This window comes from Rutilus rutilus (genome assembly GCF_951802725.1).
Source record: "Rutilus rutilus genome assembly, chromosome: 7".
NCBI classification, from domain to species: Eukaryota; Metazoa; Chordata; class Actinopteri; order Cypriniformes; family Leuciscidae; genus Rutilus; species Rutilus rutilus.
In genome coordinates, this window is record NC_140221.1 from 19,103,742 (window position 1) to 19,126,421 (window position 22,680).

General features: G+C 39.3%; 1 long non-coding RNA gene across 1 annotated transcript; it reads right to left on the reverse strand.

The window, feature by feature from the left end:
* Positions 1-110: 110 nt before the first annotated feature.
* On the reverse strand, positions 111-22,619 carry LOC311292960. The gene is made up of 3 exons (XR_014627858.1): positions 22,538-22,619; positions 817-1,066; positions 111-620 (listed from the first exon to the last, which is right to left on the reverse strand). It is a non-coding gene; the product is annotated as an uncharacterized lncRNA (long non-coding RNA).
* Between the last annotated feature and the right edge of the window lie 61 nt (positions 22,620-22,680).

Here is a 22,680-nt window from a genome sequence, read left to right on the forward strand (position 1 = left end):
AAAAGAGCTGCTGGACTGAACAAAACAATCTAAATAGAGATATCCAAGGTATATCTTTGGATGTTTATTTTTATTTTATATCCAAGGTAGGCTATATCTTTGGATTTTTATTTTTGAACCTTTAAAGATTATACAGCTTTAATTAAAACCTTGAGAGTGTGCAGTATTGATTTGCCCTACAAATTCATAAAAGTCAAAGAATAATTTAAGTGTATTTTGTTGTAATATACAATAATAATGAAAACATCAGTCACTTTAATATTGCATTCAGGAAAAAAATAAAAAGCAAACATTCTGTTTCATGTACTAAAATAGTACAATAGTAAACATTTTCTATGTCTGTTGATATATTTGAAGAAAAAAAAAACAGTACAAAAATACAAACAGTATTTTTACAAAGTTTCGGTCAAGCGACCCGATCTATAATCCTCTTTAGCCCATAGTTGTCCTTGATGTGTCCCTTGTGCCTCTTGTTTGAACTGTGGCTAGTGGTCCGAGGGCAGCAAAGGTCAGCAGCCAGTCAACCGAAGCCCCCGAGGGACACCAGCATTTAGATTCCAGCATACCAGCACCATCGCTGAAGATACTCTGTTTATTTTTTCTTCTACTGGAATAGAAACCTAGTAAAAAAAAGGAAAAAGTAATTAGCTGAGGATAAGCGAGCATTATTTCTGTTACACCAATGCAATGAGTGACTGTAATTAAGGAGGTTAATGAGAGAGAAATAATGTGTGAAGAACTGTTACAAACACAGGATATTCTTAGTTGAAAGTGTTATCAATACAATGTCTCTATGCAGAAAAAGAAAAACTTTACTTTTCAGACATGAGATTTATCGCCACAATCACAGACTTGACAACTTTCCTGCCCTTCTCATGTGCTGGTGTTGGTATATGTGTGGCCATAGTGATGATCCTATACAGTAGTATTTGTCATAGGGGAATTGTTGCCAGGCAGTGGCTGGAGGCATGTTCCGCCTATAGTATCCCAAAAGGCCATAGAAGCTGACTCCCCATAGGTCACCACTGGAGGTGTGAAACTCATATTGTGTCCGCTGTTTGCTGGCCTGAAAGACAAGAGAAATAAGGGATAGTCTGCAAGTTTGCAATGGACATATTTCAAGTGCGGCAGAGAGGCGATGTGTCGCCATTGTGTAAACGGCCTCTGCACACTTTGCGAAACCCTGTCCATTTACCAACATATTGCCTCTGTTACCTAGCAACAATTTAATTAAGATGGTATGTGCAAGGTGGGGCTTTCTCTCTAAATGCAGGATTTTTTTTCTGTGTCCCAATAAGAATATTAAATAAGGCGTGAATAGGGTGCAGAAGTGATCTATGGACACTGCTAAAGCTTGAAAAACGAAGGACAGGCCAGAGGAAAAATAAAATATTATTTATTATATAAAAAAAAAAACTATAAAATAAAGCGGTAACACATACAGTAAGGTCCCATTAATTAACAGTAGTTAATGCATTAACTAACATTAACTGATTAGTACATTTCTTATTTGCATTCAAGTGCTCTGCGACTTTAAAATGTATGTATACATCCAAATGATTCAACAAAGCTTTGCCATAGAGGGGGGATAAGGGAGTGCCACTGGAAACGATTTCAATATGGAAAATAAATTGATTTCATAATTGTAATGTCTTTATATCAAAATTATAGTGAGTGTCAGTTTCAACAAATCAAACAAGAATATGTTCCGCCATCGGCACCTTCCTGTCCTAAAAAAGGTGATGAATGAGAATTTTAGATCAAGCTCCAGGAATGACAGAAACTCGTTTTAACCAAATGCTTTAGATACCTCATCATCTGCCGGTGGTGCGCTATTCATTTATTTTTCTGTCAGTTTACAGTTTAGGAAAACACACAGAGTAGTTGTAGGTGGTTTATAGGATGGCACAAGCAGATGGTACAAGAACTGTGGATAATATCTGTTCTGCAGTACCACTAAACAAATATTTTGATTATTCAGCAACCATATTCATGAAATAGATTGACATATAGTTAGTTTAAACAGTCTGTGTGGACAGCAAACCATTATAAACTACTCACTCGGATGTGATATGTTTGGCCATTTCGGATACAATACACTTGACAGAGACGTTTAACAAACCTCAATTTAACAAACCTCAAAAAAAGCAGCACGTCCTGATATTGCCGAGTTAGAGGAGTTCCTGGATCAACATAGTTTATTAATATAGTTAGGACAAAATTTTTACATTTTTGTCCTAGTCGTATCCCTACTCCTAAACCTAACCTTACCTATAAGTTATCCCTAAAGTCAGAGGGAAATTACAGGTGAATAACAGAAGCACCTAACCATGGTTGTAAGCCTAAACTTGACAAGTAAACATGTCCCTCAAATCTGATTGGCTGATTGGAATGTTGTTCCAGGATCAACAATGTTGATCTAGGAACATGTTGTAATTGGTGAAATTAAGTTCTGCTTCAAAGTATGCAAATCAAAGTACTTGACAGGGTCTCTGTTAACATAATGATTTAGGAGTTCTGCCCAAGCGGCAACCTCCCCGTCTCTCTCTTGAAACCAACACGGAAGTGAGTTAAACTGCAATTCATTGACTGGCCGCTTGGCCTGGCTGCAGAAGTGAGTCAAATCTGTATCTCCCTCATGTTAAAATTACCAACTTTACAGCAGAAAAGAATATGTTTACAGCCTGGATCTCTATGTGGCTTTGGTCTATACAGCTAATTTTGCCCTTCATAACAACTGTGAGGGGGGTGAATTATTTTATAACTCGTCCGCTTAGTTGATTAATATTTAAATTTAAGGGTGTGGCCAGTGGCCACTTGAGTGACAGATGGATTGCCGCTGTCAGTGCTAGCCGTTTGTCTGCTGTTACTAGCCCGTCACTTCACCTCAGCAAATGTTGCTGCTGAACTTGCCATCTCTGCAGTGTTTGTGCTTTTTTTCGGGATTATTTCATACAATTTAATACTTGGATACAAAGCCCACGTTTTTGGATTCCGTCGTTATCGTTCGAGAGAACAACCAGCGCTGTATTTCAGTTGTTTTCCTCCGCGAACCTGCACTAATGGATGTCTGACAATTTCGTTGCTTTTTGGGGTTTTCAAATTTAAAACGTCAATAAATACTCGTTCGTTCTGCTCTCACGGAACAGATGGATTATAATATGTTTATATACCGTCAGATGAAATCCTGCAGGCGTCGGCGCTTTCTCCGTCCACGCAATAAATGCACATGAATGAGCGCGGATTTTCTAGCGCATTTACTTGCACTTCAAAGGCAATATATCTATGGTTTAACCCATTTGAGAGACGGCCAAAATCAGAATTTAAAATGGACTGAATAAGCTCTCTACGAACTTGAGCGATGCCGCGCTGACGGACCATGAAAGAGTGACGGACATGTATGCACATAAATCACTGTCACACACAAACACTCTCGAAGTAATACACAGTCTCACTTGTAGCCATGTCTTTTAACTATTATAATATTTCGAAGGGCAAAAATAGGAACGTTTAATTGGCTTTACATCATCAGCTAACTCGATCACGTCGAGCTAGGTGATTTCAGATAGCCAGGCCAGGCTCCTCAGCTCCACTCACGCCCCGCCTGTTTGCCTATTTTCTGTTATCCGGGAGTGACGCAAGGCCAAGATGGCGACGGCCGGCTCCGCCCACTTTAGGCTTCAAAAATGCTCTTCAGAAACCTACGGGTGACGTCACGGACACTACGTCCATATTTTTTTACAGTCTATGGTTCTGCCCCAAAATTTGGGCCTTGACATTGGAAATGACATGTCATTTTTTTCGCGCTAGGGGTCGCTAACCTCTTACAATTACAAAGGTGTCGGTTGATGACGCATAAGCGGAATTATGGAACTTGTCATGCCAGAGGATCTACTAATGTTTATGGATGAGTGAATACATTGATGTTTTTAACATGACTGCGGTATGAAGCAGGTCGCGATTGCTAATGAGAGACAGATATCAGCGCCACACCGAGTCCCGCGGATATAAAGGAATAAGGACATTTCATTCTACCGAACTAACTTACCCGCAAGTGCTGAATTACTCACACAGGTTAGTTTATTTGACGAATGAAACTTGTGAGGTAACGCAGCGCTGTTTCACTTGGTCTACACTATCACACTAAACTGCATTTGAGTGTGTTGAAAGTTATAATGTTATTCTGTGTGTTAGTTTGTTTGTATGAGGCTAGCAGTAAGCTAGATCAACATTAGAACAACATACTGATCATATTCTAACATTTCATCATGTTGAGCTATATTACATTGATTAGTTTTATGTACATTTGCTCACCTGTCTAATAATGTACATGCAAGAGCGGCGTCTCTGTCAAGTCGAAGTTAGTCGTGGACGTGTAGCTCTCGGCATCTCGAAAATGCCACACTGATATTGATCCTCGTTTTAGTTCTCCTTTTGTCCCAAAGTCTGCTTGCCATGGTCCGTAATGTTTGAACGAAATAACAACAGCGTGAGCGTGCCGCTATAGACGTAACGTAGTTGTCCACGTCTGTCGCCATGGTTACTGTGGCAGTATGAGCAGAAACCAGGGATAACGCTGATATTACGTCATTGACAGGCGACAAGTGGGACAGGGACGAGCCATTATTTAAAATCGGAATTTCTCTGAAATTAAAAATCTTTGGGAACTTTTGGGATATTGTAAGTTCACAACTGCAGGAAATATATCACACTGTGCAAGTGATTTTTGGATATTTTATTACAAAAATCTTACATATTGTAGCTTTAACAATGACCAGGCAAGGAAGCATTTGTGAAGCCGATGTCTGATATGTGATTTTGGATTGGTGGGAAAGGGCACACAGATAGTTGTTGGGATCAGTTCACACTGCCGCCTGTCTGCTTCTCCAGACACACTGCCTATCTTACAATGGTGACAATAATGGCGGCCCATCCTGCCCCGCCACTCCAGACAATAGGCACGGCCCAGGGCCATATGCTGAGCCTCTTGACATGGGTTCGTTTGCAGGATTGTCTGTGGGAAAGCGGGGATGAGGACTACGGCAGACATCGAAGGTCACGGGGTCGAGCTCCTTACAAAACTGTTGAAAAGGGCCGAGGTAATTTTTGGGTGTATGAGTACTGATGTATTTTTAAGTCCTTTTTTCTATGATTGAGATCTTGTTGAGCTGTACCATTATTGAAATCATAAAAATGCATGTTTTGTCCCTGAATAAAATGATATGATATCCCCATAGAAGCGCAGCTGCTGCTAATTACCACCATTACTAGCCATGCTATTTTAAGAAAAATAAATAACCTTCCCCATCATCTTTCAAACAAAAATATGCCATGGCTCAAAATGACTTTCATTATCAAATGCGATGATTAGCATGCGCGCAATGTAGATTGGATGTACGGCTTTGTTCACACATATACAATTGCACAAAAGATGGACGGCATTAGGCTGCTCCTCTTTACCCTTCCCCCACACTTCAGCGTTCCCACCTCCCTTCTTCTCAATGCTACGAAAATAAGCATCTCGCTTCCGGTACTACGTTAATTAGAGTGTAGATAACTAGCTTCACCCTCCATTCACACTTTTATTCTCTTTTATTAGCATGACACTGGTTAGTAGCCTGCTCTGCAACAATCTCGTTGGGCCCCTGATTAAAAAGAGGACCCCTCAGAACACAAATCTCCTGTCCCCTTTTATCCCTGGCCTCATATAAAATGGCTCTCTGATCCATGCTGGCACTGCTAACTGTCAAGAGTACCTGTTCGCTTCCTTCTCATCACCTCCATCCAACCCCGTTCTAGTTTGTGCCTCTTGAAGTGAGAGTAATTGTTGCTTTCACCTGAAAGCCAAGCCTTATAGATTTAACTGTGACGTACAGGTGTCGCCCAGGACAAAAGCAACAAAAGAAAGCAGGTCAACGTTAGCGTGGAACAAGCCAGCGTCTTTTGTGAGGTCACTTTGTCGCTTGAAAATGTCCTCCTGTCATAATCCACTCTGGTTTGAGAGCATTATTCCTGTATGGAATGGATCACACCTCTCTTTCTCTCTCTCTCTCTCTCTGTCTCTCTCGCTGAAGGATCCAGACCCAATTGTGATCCCCTTTGCAAGCTCAGCTCAACAGGGTCTCCTCCTGTCTTGCTCTGATTTCAAGGTAAAACGTCTCATTAGCTCTGGCCCTTGAAAGACGCCCGCTCCATCTCATATTCATTTATACATTCCCTTTGAATAGCTGTGAGAGGCAAGAAGAGAGAGAGAAAGGAAGGCAGGGGTGAGAGCTGATCCAGCTACCTGAGAGAGAGGGAGGGGAAGGCCTGCTGAGGCCTCTGTAATTTCATGCAATCATTACTGCCTTGTGCCACAGACACATTGGACTGTCATTTATGCCTCACTTGAGGACAAAAGCTCTCTAGAAAAAGGAAAGTAGAAAGTGTCTCCACATTTGTATATTCGCGGTATGCTGGCCAAATAAAAAAAGGGCACTTCTTTTAATGGTTAAATTGTTTAAAACAATGCTAAAAGGGATTAAGGAGAACGCTAGGTGCTTTTTCAATATTATATGTTGATTATTTAGCGAATTATGGGGGCATTTAGGACAATATTTAAGTGAAGATATTTTATTGTCATCATTAGCAGTAGTAATGTTATAGGAATAGCAAGAGGGTATAATTATTTTTAAGACCTTAGTTTCTGTAAACCTTTCAAAAGCCTTTTCAGATTTTTGAAGTTGACGTTGACCAAAACCATTCTTTTTTTTTTTTTGATTAAAATGATTGTGCAAGGTTAAAAAACGTGTTTCTGTAAAATATTTTGGCAGAAATCATGCATCCACATCAAAATCTGTTCAGTCGAGCTGCATTAAATTGTCGTCATCTACCCATCCTCAAAACTTGCTAAAATCTCAAATGACTTATTCCCCTAGAAATTATAAAAAAAATGGTAGTAGGCCTATATATTAATTACATATTACTTTTACTCTTATATTGTTTTTGCTATGTTTTACTATAGTTGTATAATCTTGTCTAAAGGATAATATTTAGCCTTCATTTGTGCAGGATTGAACTCTTTAACTGCCAGAATAACTATCCTCACAAGTAAGAGGTGACAAATTGTCTCCAATTAAAGTCATAAGGTCATAAGATACCATCATAAGAACATTAGTCGACTTTGTTTCTGGCCAGACAAACTTAGACTGAGCTTTGACAAAGAAACAAATGTATATACTCTATAAACTCTGGTCGTTACTTATCATCACTTCGTCTGCTGTCTTCTGCTCTTCCCCTGCATTTGCCTCTTGGCTGGTAGAAGAGTTAACATAGACAAACTTGGTTGTCTTTGAATACCAGACAAAAGCTGACATTTCCTGATGGAGAGAAATATTTAGTAACAAAACAAACCAGATATACACTGGATATGACAGACCCCAGATCAAGACTAAACCTATTCTTACACACCAGACCTAATCAGTGCACTATATATGACAGAGATATTACCTGTAAGTCAAAGGTAAATCTACAGTAAATGAGGCCTTTAGTGCCCTGTCACTGATTTAGGGATGAGCGAAATCAAAGCAGAAGAAAAGAACTAGAGACCAGAAGCGGAACGCTTTTCACTGCATGTATCACTTCATGCCTTGCGGCACACTGCGGGGGCTGAAGCGTTCTGCCCAACTGTAAGCGGCATCTAAGCAAGCAAAAGGTGTACTGCAGATTAGCTGCCCACGCTGTAGCCGTGGGCAACCTCTGAGATTCACATGTGGCCGCGTTCACGCACGCTTTCCCCACACACGTATCCCAGAAGGGAGTCGCAGTGGATGATCGACTAGACACACTCTTGGGGAGAGGAGATGTCCTTCAAATGTGGACGCCGTCAGCAGAATCCAGTCCCATTGAATGATTTCTCATAGCTTTGTTCCTATGGAAACTTACTGACACGCTCTCCAAAAAGGCATGTGAACAACTGAACCGACTTTCTTTTGATTAAAGTACAAATACACTGAAAGAGTTTTCACTTTTCTCCTAACTGATACCGATATATTGAATTACCAGTGTTACAATCCCAGATGTGAGGTCTGAGACACAGAAATTCAATATTTTTGCCGCCCTTAATTAGCTTCAAATGACAGACGCTGCATTCTCACTGCTCTCTCTCTCTCTCTCTCACACACACACACGTATACACTCATAAATACTGTGATTCCCCACCGAGTGCCTGAGGAGATGAAAGCCATTGCAGCTGCATCCACCTCAGTGTTCTGCAGTGCCTCTCAGGAGGGGCTCCCAGTGTGACACAAAGCAATAGCACAACCCACACACACACTTACACACAGATTCACCTCATAAACAACATGTAGATAACCCCTCAGGACATCTAAACAAATAAATATATCACAGGTCACCAATTAAATGTATAGCTATCTTTAGAGCTAAATGGATTCAACACACAAAGTAACACAAGTTGTAGATCTTTTAGTGCACTCGAGACCACCATTATTTATTTTTATGCTTGTTAACAGGGACTGTTAAAGTTGTGACAGATCTTTTTTTAGTCAGTTGAGTTGAACAGATGATCAAAAAAGAACAAATGTAGGACTAAATGATTGGAGAAATCCTGCATACGGCACTAGAGAGAAGTCTGTAATGTCCACCGAAAGATCCAGGAATGACATTTTGATAAAAAATATGAGGGCAAAAAAAAACAAAAAAACATTATGCTACATGGACAAATCATTCACAGTAAGATCTATGGCATGTATTTAGAAAATAGATCAGGTGGATTTTCATTTCATGATGTTAAAACATATCACCACTAAATGGCCTATATAATGTGTGCGTGTGTGTCTGTGTATTGCAAACAGCAATGTTAAATTAGCCTTGCAGCAGCAGATTGTGTTGCTCTTTAAATCACTGTCACTAAAACCATGTTTCGCTCTCTCTCTCTCTCTCTCTCGCTATTTATCCCATTGGTCAGAATCCGCGTTTAGCTAATAACATTAAAACTTTTGTTTGTGCAACTCTTGTGCCCTTCAGTATTTTGGCTCCATTCATTCTTTCGAACAATCCCTTTAAGCATTGTACCAGCAGGGCCAACAGTGAACGCCCCAGTAATGGTGTGGGAACCTTGGCCGTCTGTATGAATATTTACTCTGTCATCATGGCAGGGTGATGCAGATAAATCTGCCTCCTTTAGCTGCCCATGCAAAGGATGGAATGGGGAAGGGGAGGATGACGTGAGTGAGAAAATGGCTGACAGTGAAGGAATCAATTACTGGACAGAGACGGCTGTGAGATGAGCAAAACAAATGCAGAACAGTATGAATTTATTCAGGGCAGTTACACATATATTGAAACGTATTTTTCAAATAAGAATCCCATTTTAGCTGAAATGTGATACAAACAACCAACATCTTGAGTGTTGAACTGTTTAACTGAGAGAAAAGCAAATAAATAACCAATACACATTATTTAGCTGTTTTGTGTTGCCTTAGATTTACAGGCGAAGTTTCACATTTACTTTGAGTATGTATGTTGTAAATTACACTGATATTGAAGGGGAAGCTATCTTTGATAAACTAACTTTTAATAGATTTGTTCTTTTATTTATCCGACCAGATAGGTTCACATTTCATTCTATTGTTCCAGATGTTTCCAGTAGTTTACTGTGTGTGCCTCTCCCCTCATTATTGGTTGTTCACATATGGGCTGGTGCTACCCAACCATGCAGCAATGACATCCCCACAGCGTCTCATCTTGCTTCTCCAACAGTTTCACCCTACTTTCCTATCAGGCCATGCTTTTTCTTCCTTCATGTTCTCTCTCTCTCTCTCTCTCTCTCTCTCTCTCTCTCTCTCTCTCTCTCTCTCTCTCTCTCTCTCTCTCTCTCTCTCTCTCTCTCCAGCTTCCATACACATGCTCAGTCAAAGAGACTCCCCTCCTCAATGCTCTGATTACAGACCCTGTGCACCGAAGGCTTTAAAAGGGGCAGCAAGCTGGAAAATAACCACATGCTGTCCCGGGCAACTCCACCACTCCCAGTTAAGCAGTTTCCCAGGGAGCCATTCAAAAACTTAAGCAGCAAGACAGGCTCACACCCCAGTTCTGTCATCCACCCAGCACTAACCCTCACTGGGTCAAACACTAGAAGAGCCCGTCTTTGAGGGACAATAGGGAACATGGGAAAAATGTCTGATGACTATCTGGCGGTGACCCTTCGAAGCAGGGAAGTGTCCCAGGAGACCCCCCTCTGAGATGGTCAGCAGAGACTGGCTAAACCAAGGTTAAATATTGTATTTAAACATATTGATATTATTAATGAGGGACTACTATTCCAGAATTGATCGGGCTTATTAGACGAACTGTTGAATACAAACAAACTATTATGCTTTGTACAATTATTTCACAAAGTTCATTAAACACATTTCTTGTTTTGAGGCCCTTCACCATCTTATAGATCCAAGTCAGCTTTTATGATGATCATGAATTGTACTTTTTTCCCTGTTAACAGTCCTTGTCATTTAACCTCTGACCTATGGGATGTCAACCATTCTACTTGCCCTGCCCTCCACGGGAACCTGAGTCAATAGATAAGCTGGTAAAATGGCTCATTTTGGGTGAAAAGGGAGGGGCATTGAGAATGAGGGGTTTGACCAGTTCATCATCAACCACTTCAGTGGTCACTACCAATATGACCTTTAACCAGAGATCTTGTCAATGTCACAGACTCCCTTTGGGAAGGATATGACCCACCATATGGATGAACTTGGACAGAAGTGAATGTCACAGAGGAAAACCAATTTTCAGCTCATTGATATTGATACTTTACCGATACCAATCATTATAGCTTTCTTATAGTTGAGTATGTTCAAAAACGAAATACAATAACACACCTACCAATCTGTAGTCCCAGTTTGATATTATAGGCTACACTACATTTCCAGGGTTACAATATCCTAACTCTTGAATTTTTATCATTTTTGTAAAAAGAAAAATTTTCAACAGTAAAACTGGTGAAAGGGTTTTTCAATCTCTAGTGTCCTCACTCTTCCAAGTGGTGTGACCATCTCATTAGTCAGACATCCCTAGCATGCGCCCACCAGGGTCATGTTGTAAGAACATACACAATTTGTTTGTGGTCAGCTCTCAGAGCAAACAATAGGCCATGTGTTTCTTAAAACCCCATGAGGGCCTTCTATCTAGGAGCTTAAACACAGGCCTGGTCAAAATTGGAAAGGGTCACAGCCCTTAACAACCAAAACCTATGACCTTTTCCCAAAGGACCTGCCCCGATGTTCAAAGAACAATGTAATTTAAAGTTGATTGAAACATAGAATATGAAGAAGAAGAGAATGATGATATTTCTTAATAATACAAGGTATTCAAATATGGAATCAGTTATTACCAAATTTTGTAATTTACCCCAGTTTGGCATACAATTATGCAAAGCTTTTTGAGACAGTTTAGACCATTCTCATGAAGGGCGAACAATGCGGTGAGGTACACCATGCATGAAGAGGATAAAGCATGTTAATTAGACATTATTAGAATGCATCTTATTAATGATGACCTAATAAACAAAGTCTGTACATCTCAAAACTCATAAAATATATTCTGCCTTGCTCAAGGATAACAGTAAAACCCAACGCTATCTCACGACCAATTCGTACGAATTCGTACGAATGATAAAAAGTTGGCTAATTCGTACTGATTCGTACGACCTCACTCGTACGAATTTGTACGATTTGTCTAAACCCACGTGATGGGTAGGTTTAGGGGCGGGATCAGGGGTAGGTCATTCGTATGAATTCATACAAATTGGCCAATTCGTAAAATATGTACGATTTTGCAAAAAACGTACTAATTCGTACGAGTCAGGTCGTATGAATTCGTACGAATAAGCCACCTCGTAGAATTTGTACGTTTTCCCGTGAGATCGGGCTCGTAAAACCTGTTGTCTTGTGAAGGTGGGCCACATTAATTTCTGGGCAAGATTTCTGGGCTAATGGCTGATGCAGAACTTATGATTATTAAAATGAATTATGGACTTTTAAATTACAGTGTGGAATGGTCACAAACATTGTAGAGAGAGAGAGAGAGAGACCTGAATTGTAGCTATGTGTTGGGTGCAGAAAGGAGCATCTCAAAGTAAAACATGTTAAAATAGCCTTTGTTCCAGACATGGCACACTTTATCTGCCCTCCAGGTCTACTCCGATATAACAATATTCTCAGTAAGACTGATGGACTTTTGCCCCGACCCGAGATTTTGGGCCTCTCGACTGAATAAGTAGAGCTGCAGGAGCAGTTGACGCTGGCGCCTAGGCCTCTGAATAATCCTGTGCATATCCCCACAGTTTCTTTTCACACTATACCCCAGCTCTTCCCCCTTCCCTGGATTCTTCCCACTGTCCTCCCAACCCTGACTGTGCACCGGCAGGTAAGGACTCCGATCAGCCCGCCACTCACACTCCAGGGTGACGGATTAGAACACGTCCACCCGCCGCCCGCTTTCATCCTTTGCCAGTGCTCGGGTAGGGGGCTCGTCCGGAATAGGAGCGCTTTCTCCTCCGGCCCCTCCCCCCTTCTCGCCTTACCTCAAGGAGGTGGCTTGGGGTGTGGGGCAGGATACAAACCAAGTGGCATGAAAAGGAGGGTAATGGGGGAGGGGCGCAGAGAAAAGCTGGGGAGAAAAAGAACGAACATTGTCCTTTTCAAATGGATGGGAAACGATTCAGTGGGATTTGCTGGCAATTATACGGTGCAGGGCTAATCAATTCAGACTATTCTGGCCGTGGAGTGGACTGATCCGATAGAACAAAAGGTCGGTCAGCAGGAGAGGTACCTGAGAAATGGGTCCGCTCGGTGTAAGTAGCATGGGGCAACACCTCCCCCTCCTGAACAGCACCAGAGCATATGGACTGGCTATGAACTTATTAGCCAGCGGATTAAGGGGTAAAAGCAAGGGCTCGGGGGGGGGACACCACAAGCCCCTTTCACTTCGGCACTCAGGGGTTTTACCACTAATAAGAAGATGATGATACCATTAAAAAGACTTAAAAATATTCCTGGTGAAAGCACACATACTTCAAGAGGTGTGGTACTTTTTCATGTGCCATCCGTGCTCAACACACAACCCACAAAAACTCTATCTCACTAATAAGAGGGATCAGATTGCCCAGTATATTCATGAGCAGATTCCTCACACAAGGAGCTTCTACTTGGGACTTTGATGTGATGAGGTGGGTGACAGGTGATCATTGGCCCTTTCATGCCTGTCAGCAAGGCTCCATGCCCTCAAAAACCTCTCATCATACAGACAGTCAGCAACCTGCTTCAATGGGCTTGAGGGACCTAAAGAGGCTCAATCTGGTGCCTACACAAGATGAGGCTCTACCTGGTTACTCTTGGTTCCAGCACAGGGTCAGTATTGTCATCATCTCAGCATGAAGGGGATAAACTATCAGTCCTTTGATAATTCTTACCAGAAACTAAGGACTTTGTACATGGCATTGGAACCACCTGGTGCCGAAGACCAAGCCATGGAGATTGGACATAAAAGGCCAAAAATACACCAACATAGAGGACATCTGGAGGTGGACAAAGCAATGGAAAAAGACTCTTTTTTTATGTTCTGTGTGACTCTATCTACACTGTTTTTTCTTCATTCTTTCTCGAATGTCTCTTTCTCTTCACCCTTCTTTAAACGAATATAGCATGCTAGAGTTGTTTAGCCTTATAGTGGGGAATCATACATCATGTTGATGTTTGTTTTTCACTTCACCTGTGCACTTCACCTTTTTTTTATACCATAGAGGTCAACTTCCTTACAGAAGAGCTGAGAGGTTGCTCTTTAATGAGGAGGGATTTCAGTAGGACTCAGTCATTCTCATCTCCTTGTCACATGATGCTGGGGTTATCAACTTCAGAGGCCTGCATCTTGACTGGCGTCTCTCGAAACTTCAAGGGGAATCATAGAGTATACCTCTCTCGCTCGTAAACATAAAGACAATGCAGTTTCTCCACTTCCCTTCCCACATAAATGCTGGATGAAAACAGATGATGGTCTAGCTGTCTCAAATCGAAATAAAAGACCTCTGTATGATCAGTGATGTAATTTCATTGCAATTGTATGCTCATGAGTTCCTGCACATTTTTACCTTTGCAGTCTTTGACTTCAAAATTATTATTTTTTTTGATAAAAGAGCCATGGGCAGTAGGTCTAGAGAGCACTATATTATGGTATATAGTATGGTTCTATATTAGCATAATTGAAAGCCTCTATTGACTGGTGAACTCATGAACTAACTGTTAATAGCAAAGACCACTACAGCATGTTATTATAACGAAGACAGATAAAACGCATAACAAGCTCTGGTTCAGTCTTTTGTGACTAAACCTTTGACATATAGCCAATGCATCTATAATGCTTAATGACCAAAAGATGCTCAGATGGCACAGAGCCACATCCATTATAGTCTGGCTATATTAACTGAACTAAATCAAGTTAGATCCTATCCTCTGTCTACAAGTCTTGCAGCTCAACCCTTCAGTAATGACACGGACATACTCTATTTAGCCTATCAAAACCACTGCAGCCATCTCGAGTGCTAATGTACAGTGACCCGTGTCCGGTAAGGTCACGGATGTTTGGGTGTGAACGTGTTCTGATGCGGAGGGTTTGGGAGCCTCTGTAAGAAAAACGTTGTTGACTCCCCAACACGCTCACACCGTGACGGACAAACGGAGAACTTCTGCCTTCCCCCACTTTTTCTTCCTGGCGCTGTCAGCCTGGGTCAGTCGGCTGTCAATGTGGCTATGTTTGTGTGAAGTACCATGGCATCACGCCTGCCTGTCAGTGTGTGATATCATGCCTGGAGGTGACCACAGGGTTGTGGGTGTGCCAACCTCACCCCTCACCCCACTGGTATAGCAACTGACATTGCCCATCAATTCTTTTCCATGGGTTTGTCAATCAGATCATCAGTGGAAAAAAAGGTAAATTACACAAAGCTGCTGTCTATAACTAAATATTAGATTCACTTACATTATGCTGTAAAATATCAGAGAACTACACGATAGAGTGCATAATATTGCATTGAATAGGTTTCATTACTACAGGTTATTTAAAGGATCATTAATACAAATATTGACAATTATATCATACTTACTCTCATGTTGTTCCAAACCAGAATTTATTTTATGTAAAGCACAAGAGGTGCTGTTAAAGATGAATGATCATGATGCTCTTTGCTATACTATGAAAGTGGAGGGGACCAGGGGCTGTCTGCGCCATATCTGAATATGAATGAAATATTTGAATATGCAAATGAGATTTAAGAGCTACGGGGAAAGAAGAATTTCAGAGAATAATGACTCAAATTGTGGTCTCCAACGCACAAAGCTGTTGTATGTATGGCCTTACAAGACTTACTGTGAATGTTGTTAACACTGGAAGTCACTTGAACAGCATGAGGATGAATCAATGAATTTTCCATTTTAGGTGCACTATTCATCTAAAATAAATTTGCTTGCTAGTCTTCGAAAATGTATTTAGCCAGAATTAAGATTAAGGAGAAAATTTACACCTAAAATGGCCCAAAAAGATTTTTGCTATTGTAAGCTATATTATTTATGGGTGTCACAATATAAACATTTTTATGACAACTCATAAACAATATATACATTATATTCACAATATATCGTTATATATGTATTGGTTATTAATAAATATATGAATCCATGGTTATTAATAAATAAATTCATCATTGAATGGAGCTTGAGTTTACCAATTTTATTTCTATGGAATGTTTCCACTGCTTCACATTAACAGTTCCCCAATTAAAAATGAACATTGAACTGTAAATGTTGAATTCATGTAAAAAAAAAAAAAAAAAAAACTGTATTAATAAATGCATTGTTGCTTTTTTCATTTTAATTTTCACTCTGGTCACTGAGGTTATACCATGTAATTTGCCATCCACACATAATCTTTTTTATATATCAGTTAGGATAGTTTGCTATAATTTACTAAAGCCCTTAAGATGCCCAGGTGTTTTTAATGGGGCTACACAATTTTAAATCTGCCACCAAACATACAGTATAATAAAACTACTATATTTACTGATATAAAGAGGTGAAAATCCAAAGGAAAGGTGATCCAGAGGCAAACAGTATGACAGAGTGCTGATCAAAGCTTCAGTGTGTATGTGTATGTGTATAATTGTCATGGATGCAGGATGTCACTCCTGAAGAACAGAGGCATGGCATCTATGTATTATGATGCCATACGCCATACCTTTTCCTTTTCCTCTTTTACACTCAGTCAATTATGGGTTCCCATGTCACTCACTAACACCAAACACTGCATGAGGATGAGGCCAAAAAAAACAACAACCTTATTTGAAGTTTTACTCATTTAAATGACAAAAAGGAGGCCTGCCAACACACTGATAATAGAATCAATTTGCACACATTTATTGCCACCAGAAATTAAAAGATAGAAAGTGAGAGTCCAAAACAAATTAAACTGCTATTCTTGACCAATTAAAAATAAAATCAATGTGAACATTTCTGCTTTTTGTGCTGTTTAATGCAACAAATAGAAAAGAAAAAGCAAGCATACAGAGAAACAGACATAAACTAATAAAAAAGAGTCCTGTTTGTTCTATATTGAAGTATTAATCTGCAAGTAAACTATCACATGAATGCATATAATAGACATCTTTTTCTTTCTGCTTCTCTTTCTCTAACTCTCTCTCTCTCTCTCATGCTCACTATACACAAGAAACAAAAGCTAATTGAAGCGTACTGTTAAAAGGGTTTGAAATTTTAAGAGGGGCTCATACAGCTTTTGTTGATTTAGGTTTTGCACCATCTATCAATGGGTTCATAGGAAGAGGTTTAATCAGGTAGGAAACCCGGACAGAAAGAGGTGGGACGGGGTATTGTGTTGGTGTGAAAGCAGAACCAAAAAGGGGCGTCTTTTCACGTTTCTTTACTTTCACCTGCTGGGATCCATTTGGTCTCTTTCAAGAAGAAAAAGGGGCGAATGCAATGAATAAAGAAAGACAGACGAGTAGCCCATAAAGGCCAATAGCTTAATCAGCAGCCACTTGTAATCACCACCGTTCTAAACTTCCACTGTTAGCTTACAATTTGAGCTCCATTCTCGCTCATGTAGTTAAGCACATAATCAAGCCAGAGAAAGCTAAATAAACTCTCTTAGTGTTGCTTTATTTTGTATGTAGTTTCCAAGATGTTGCAAAGCATGCTATGGAGAACATTTTAGAAATGCCATAAAATCACATCTGGACAATTTTTAAGGGACTTTACCCAGTCAAACATTGAGGTCATTGCGCCATCTTGAGGTGGAAAATTGAAACAATGAAATGTAAAGGTTATATTTTTCTTTTTTTTATTCTACTTTATTTACTTTTGTACTCTTGTATTATTATTATTATAATTAAATTATAACATTAACAGGCATCTCGAGGGAAAAATAGAATAAGGACGGTGTAACAAATTCAAATTTCCAAGGTAAAACAATCTGCATTGTTAGATGAGATTATGAATATTGTACCGTAAGTTATTCAATATAGTCTACTAGGTAAAATATTTTACCACATTACCACAAGGGGGCAATTTGCAATTTGATTATAGTACAGTGTAATTATCATAGTTTTCCAAACCAGAACTTTCTAAAAACTTAAAAATCATCTAGTCATATCAATACATTTATAACACCTTAACATACTATTTTGTATGGTTGCTTTTGGCCCACATTTATTCCAGAAACAACTTTCAGCAATTTGTGTAGAAAATTGTGTTTTTAAATGGCATATTTTCATCTCTCAGTGTCAGTAAACCCTTCTTGCTCTAGGATGAAAACACTGTCATTTCACATAGTTTGTTTTGAGACACTTTCAACACTCTCAAGGCTATCAGGAAAATAACATTTTCACATGTCAAATAAAACACATAATACGCAGTATACCAAACATAAGACTTTTTTTTTTTTTACATTCCACGGACAACATACAGACACACTCTCACAACACAACACACACACACACGGCTGGGTCAGAAGCCCAGAACATTGTGAAGACAGGTCATACATTACTCAGCCAGGTTTGTACACGCATCTATACCTTGAGAGCGCACTGGCTATTTGGAGAGCTACGGACATGGCACTTTGATAAAAGGGTCATTCTGCAGGCTTTGCGGGGGCTGTGTACTGTGAAGGATTGGATTTTCACATGAATGCTCGCACTCTCAGGCTGCCCGTCCTCTTCCTCGTCCACACAGAGATAGCCTTTGAATGGCAGATCTCAATTTCTGATTGCTGTCTGATTATCTATTCACCTCCAGCTATATTGACAGGGCACACTGCTATTGAGAAGTGTGTCAGAATGAGAGTGGCCAGAATTTAGATTCAGGGGTACAAGGAGTGTCCACTTAGCCTATATATTTTCCTCAGTCACTGCAGTAGTGAGGAAAAATAATTGAACTCAAACCCCCGGTTTCACAGACAAGGCTTAAGAATAGTCCCAGAATAAAATGCATGTCTTAATTGAAAACAGCGTATACTGACATATCTTAAAATATATGTGTCATTGTTTTGTCTCAAGATTTTTTTTTCCTAAGGCACGTTTAAAAAAGCTATTTAAATATCCTAATTGAACTAAGGCCTAATCCTGGATTAATCTAAGCCCTGTCAGTGAAAACAGGCCTTAAAATGCTTAAAGGATAGTTCATCAAAATGAAAACTTCCAAACCTGTATGACAATCTTTCTCCTGTGCAACACTATATATATATACATATATTCTCTACATTATATATATTCTATACATTATTATTTTACTACATTCTACCTCATTGTGCACCTAAAAAACAACAAACAATGGATTTACCAATGGACGAATTGTGCTTTTGTGTCTATAAACTAGTTTAGCCAGTTTTGAAACTAAAACTTAAAGTCTGTATTGTAGTGTGGTATTGTACAGCTCAAGTTGCCCTGAATACAAGAGGCAAATAGGATGCAATATTAAGCTGAGGAATCTAGACAGAGCCCAATTAGAGAGATAGGATGTGTGTGTGTGCGTGTGTGTGTGTGTGTGTGTGTGTGTGTGTGGAGCTGATGGGGGAAGGGTGTCCGATGCCAACCTGAGACATTTTGATCTCCACACTTGGATTCACAGGCATACATTACTCCGCTGGCAGACAAGGCAGACTAATATGCTTCCATACACACACATACATAAACACACACAATTGGTCATTGCAGGCAACATGATCTGGGTGGCAACACAGTGAACACTATGACGCCATTCTGTCTAGTGCAATCGCCTTTTGAGGACCACAAGCCAATAGCATCCTGCTATGCGTTTCTCTCAAATGCATTTTTCAGTCATTTCAAAATATTTTGCTTTGTCAATATAACACTTCCAACGGTATGTCTGACATAAATCGTCAACGGTGTTTCATCATGAAATTGTAAGTAAGCTATGAATACATTAGATCTCTTGATCATGGCACAGTGCCAGCCAGTCTGCAAGCAGAATAGAGATTTGATGAGGTCATGTGACTTAGTAGCTGTTTGCTTCATGGAGAGAGCTGCACTTGTCCATATTGTAGCAGCTAATATCACAACAGCCCTCCGCTGGTGTCCATGGCAACGGGCGACAGAAAATGAAAGGAGGAAATTAAATCATGCTGTCATGGGGGTGCATGCATTAATTTTGCATAAAGAGTGGATGATATGCGAAAGGCTGGGCTTGCCTTTGTTCAGTGCCAATGTCTGGTACATATCCAAATATATGACCAAGCCGAAACCAAAACCTTAAAAAAAAAAAAAACCTTTTGACGTTGGGAAAATGATTTGTTCTTTCACTTTGGACGAGGAATTTGATTTTGCCGTTCTTGCATATTAATGGTTACTTGATTCTATTTATTTATTTTTCCCTTTTTGGCAAAAGCAACAAAATATAAAAAAAAATATTGCACAATAACTTTGCCCAGAATATGAAAAATAAAATATAGATTTCCGTGCCAATATATAGTCTAATTAATGGACAGTATTTGGACATTCTTTACTATTTCAGTAAATTAATAAAATAAAATAAAATAAAAATTGCTTTTAAATGTGAATTTATGCATACTGTGAAAAATGGACATTATATATTGACAAAAAATAACAGTGTTTTTAAAGATTAAATTTACCTTTGCCGTCACCTTCTAAATAAAAAAAAAAACTGTAAAAAAAAGAAAAAAAAGATGCTGCCTTAAATTTTTAAGCAGGCAACTTGGATGTTAAAGTCATTTCAACTTAAGTTGCATTAAACTGACTTAAAACAAAAAAATTGTTGAATCTTGTATAACTTATACAAAAGTTGAAAATGGCTTAACTTATTTTGATGAGTTAAAGCAATGTAAAACATATATGTTGCCATATCTCATTGCTCATATACATTTTTTTTTTTTTTTTTTTACAGTGGATAATGATAAATGATAGAATATGTGATGTCGGCCGATAACCAATATGTGACCCTGGATCACAAACCCAGTCATAAGTCTCACGGGTATATTTGTGGCAATAGCCAACAATACATTATATGGGTCAAAATTATCGATTTTTCTTTTATGCCAAAAATCATTAGGATATTAAGTAAAAATCATGTTCCATGAAGATATTTTGTAAATTTCCTACCATAAATATATCAAACAATTATTTTTGTAAGTGAATGCAGCACAATCACGAACATAAATGGACAACTTTAAAGGCCATGTTCTCAATGTTTTGGCACCCTCAGATTCCAGATTTTCAAATAGTTGCATCTCGGCCAAATATTGTCCTATCCTAACAAACCATACATCAATGGAAATATTATTTATTCAGCTTTCATGTGATGTAGGCTATACATCTCAATTTAAAAAGAATTGACCCATGTGACTGGTTTTGTCATCCAGGGTCACATATGATACTGATATTGTGCATCCCCTTTAAACATCAATGCAAGTCTCTTACTTTATGTAGCAACAAATAGGCTAAACGAGACAGAAAACAAAAAAATTGTCTATAAAAACAGGAGTTACATTATGCATGTCTAAAGAGAAAAAGTAATATACAACATGTTATAAAGGAGCTCCTATATTGCACTAGGTTGGGTGAGAAGTGCTATTGGGTAAAGATTTACATAACTAAACAAATTTACATACAATCTTCCAACAAACTGCAATGAACTTAGTGAGTTCTGGTTCTCTAGAATCTGTACTGGCTTTGTTATGCTGATAAGCTGAGAAAGGCCACAACGGATCATCTAAACAGATATTCTTGTAACATGCATGAGCCAGAACGTAGTACTTGTAGCCTATAGACAATCATTCTGATGGGTAACGTTGACTGGCATTATGCAGATAAACACCAGGGGAGGGGTGCTGTCACGATCACAACTGAGCATATTGCAATCTACTATAATAGAAATAAGAGGTATAGGGTCAATGACACAATATCGCTCCATCAAGATGATTCGAGTTGATATGTGAAAAAGCACCGACACACACTTTCAATATGTGCATTACACATGCTTCAGCCTGAATACAACATAATAGTGTATTAAAGCCCTATTGAGCTCAACAAGGAGCCTCCATGCAATAAGCTTTGATTTTTTTGCCCATATTTGGGTGGCGAGGGCACAGTGACAGCTGTTCATCATGTCGACAGTATACAAGACATTTCTCTCTCCACATCATCAATTTGCCATGGCTGGACATTGATTTATTCATAACCATCAGTGTGTCTCATTTGTCGAAATTACGGAGAGGGGATATTGACGGATAAATAAAGATAAGCTGAGGCACTGTGGACAGTGTCAGACACATCTGATTTCAGTACAGACTGAAACAACAACACCCAATGACATCAGCTGATAACTAAAGTCATCTGCCAGAATATATTCTCAATTTAAGGATAAAAGCTCTGACACCTTACTCATCTCCTCCTGCATTAAATACCAATACAGGCAAAATGTCAAACTGAGAAATTCCTTGGCAACCTAAAGCCCGCATTTCTAGGCTGAAGGCAGTGCTGACACCAGAAATCAGATGCTGCATGACAAACAGATCATGCAAATGACCTCTGATGGATTCAGGAGTAGGAATCTTACATGTCGGCAGAATTCGACCAGACCACCTGATATAATGATTAAAAAAAACTGACCAAGGTTCTTAGAAGCTGCAATCAAAGACATGTTTATATATTTGGTATCATCTTTGGTCTAGACAATAGGCTACACTCATGATCACTTCACCTATACGGCAGAGCTTGGGTCTCATCAATAATGCAACGAAACATCATGTTTATGCAATTCACACAACGAAAGAGCATGATAGTGACTGCAGCCACATACTGACAACATCCCTACAAGCATTCAACAAGCCTATGCCCACTCAAAAGCATGGGAAAAAATGTGGAGTTATTTAGGTAAAAACATATATGACGTGCCTCAACTACAGCTGGAGACTAGAGTGTAAAAAGGCAATAAACACTCACCTTTTGATTCAGTTTTGTGCAGGCTCTTATCGGTTCATGGTAGCACAGCACACAGGAAAAATAACTGTAGTGCCATGGTGATATGCAAATTATGGATCACGCTGAATACAAGGACATTTATTATTCATAAATTACTCATGTTT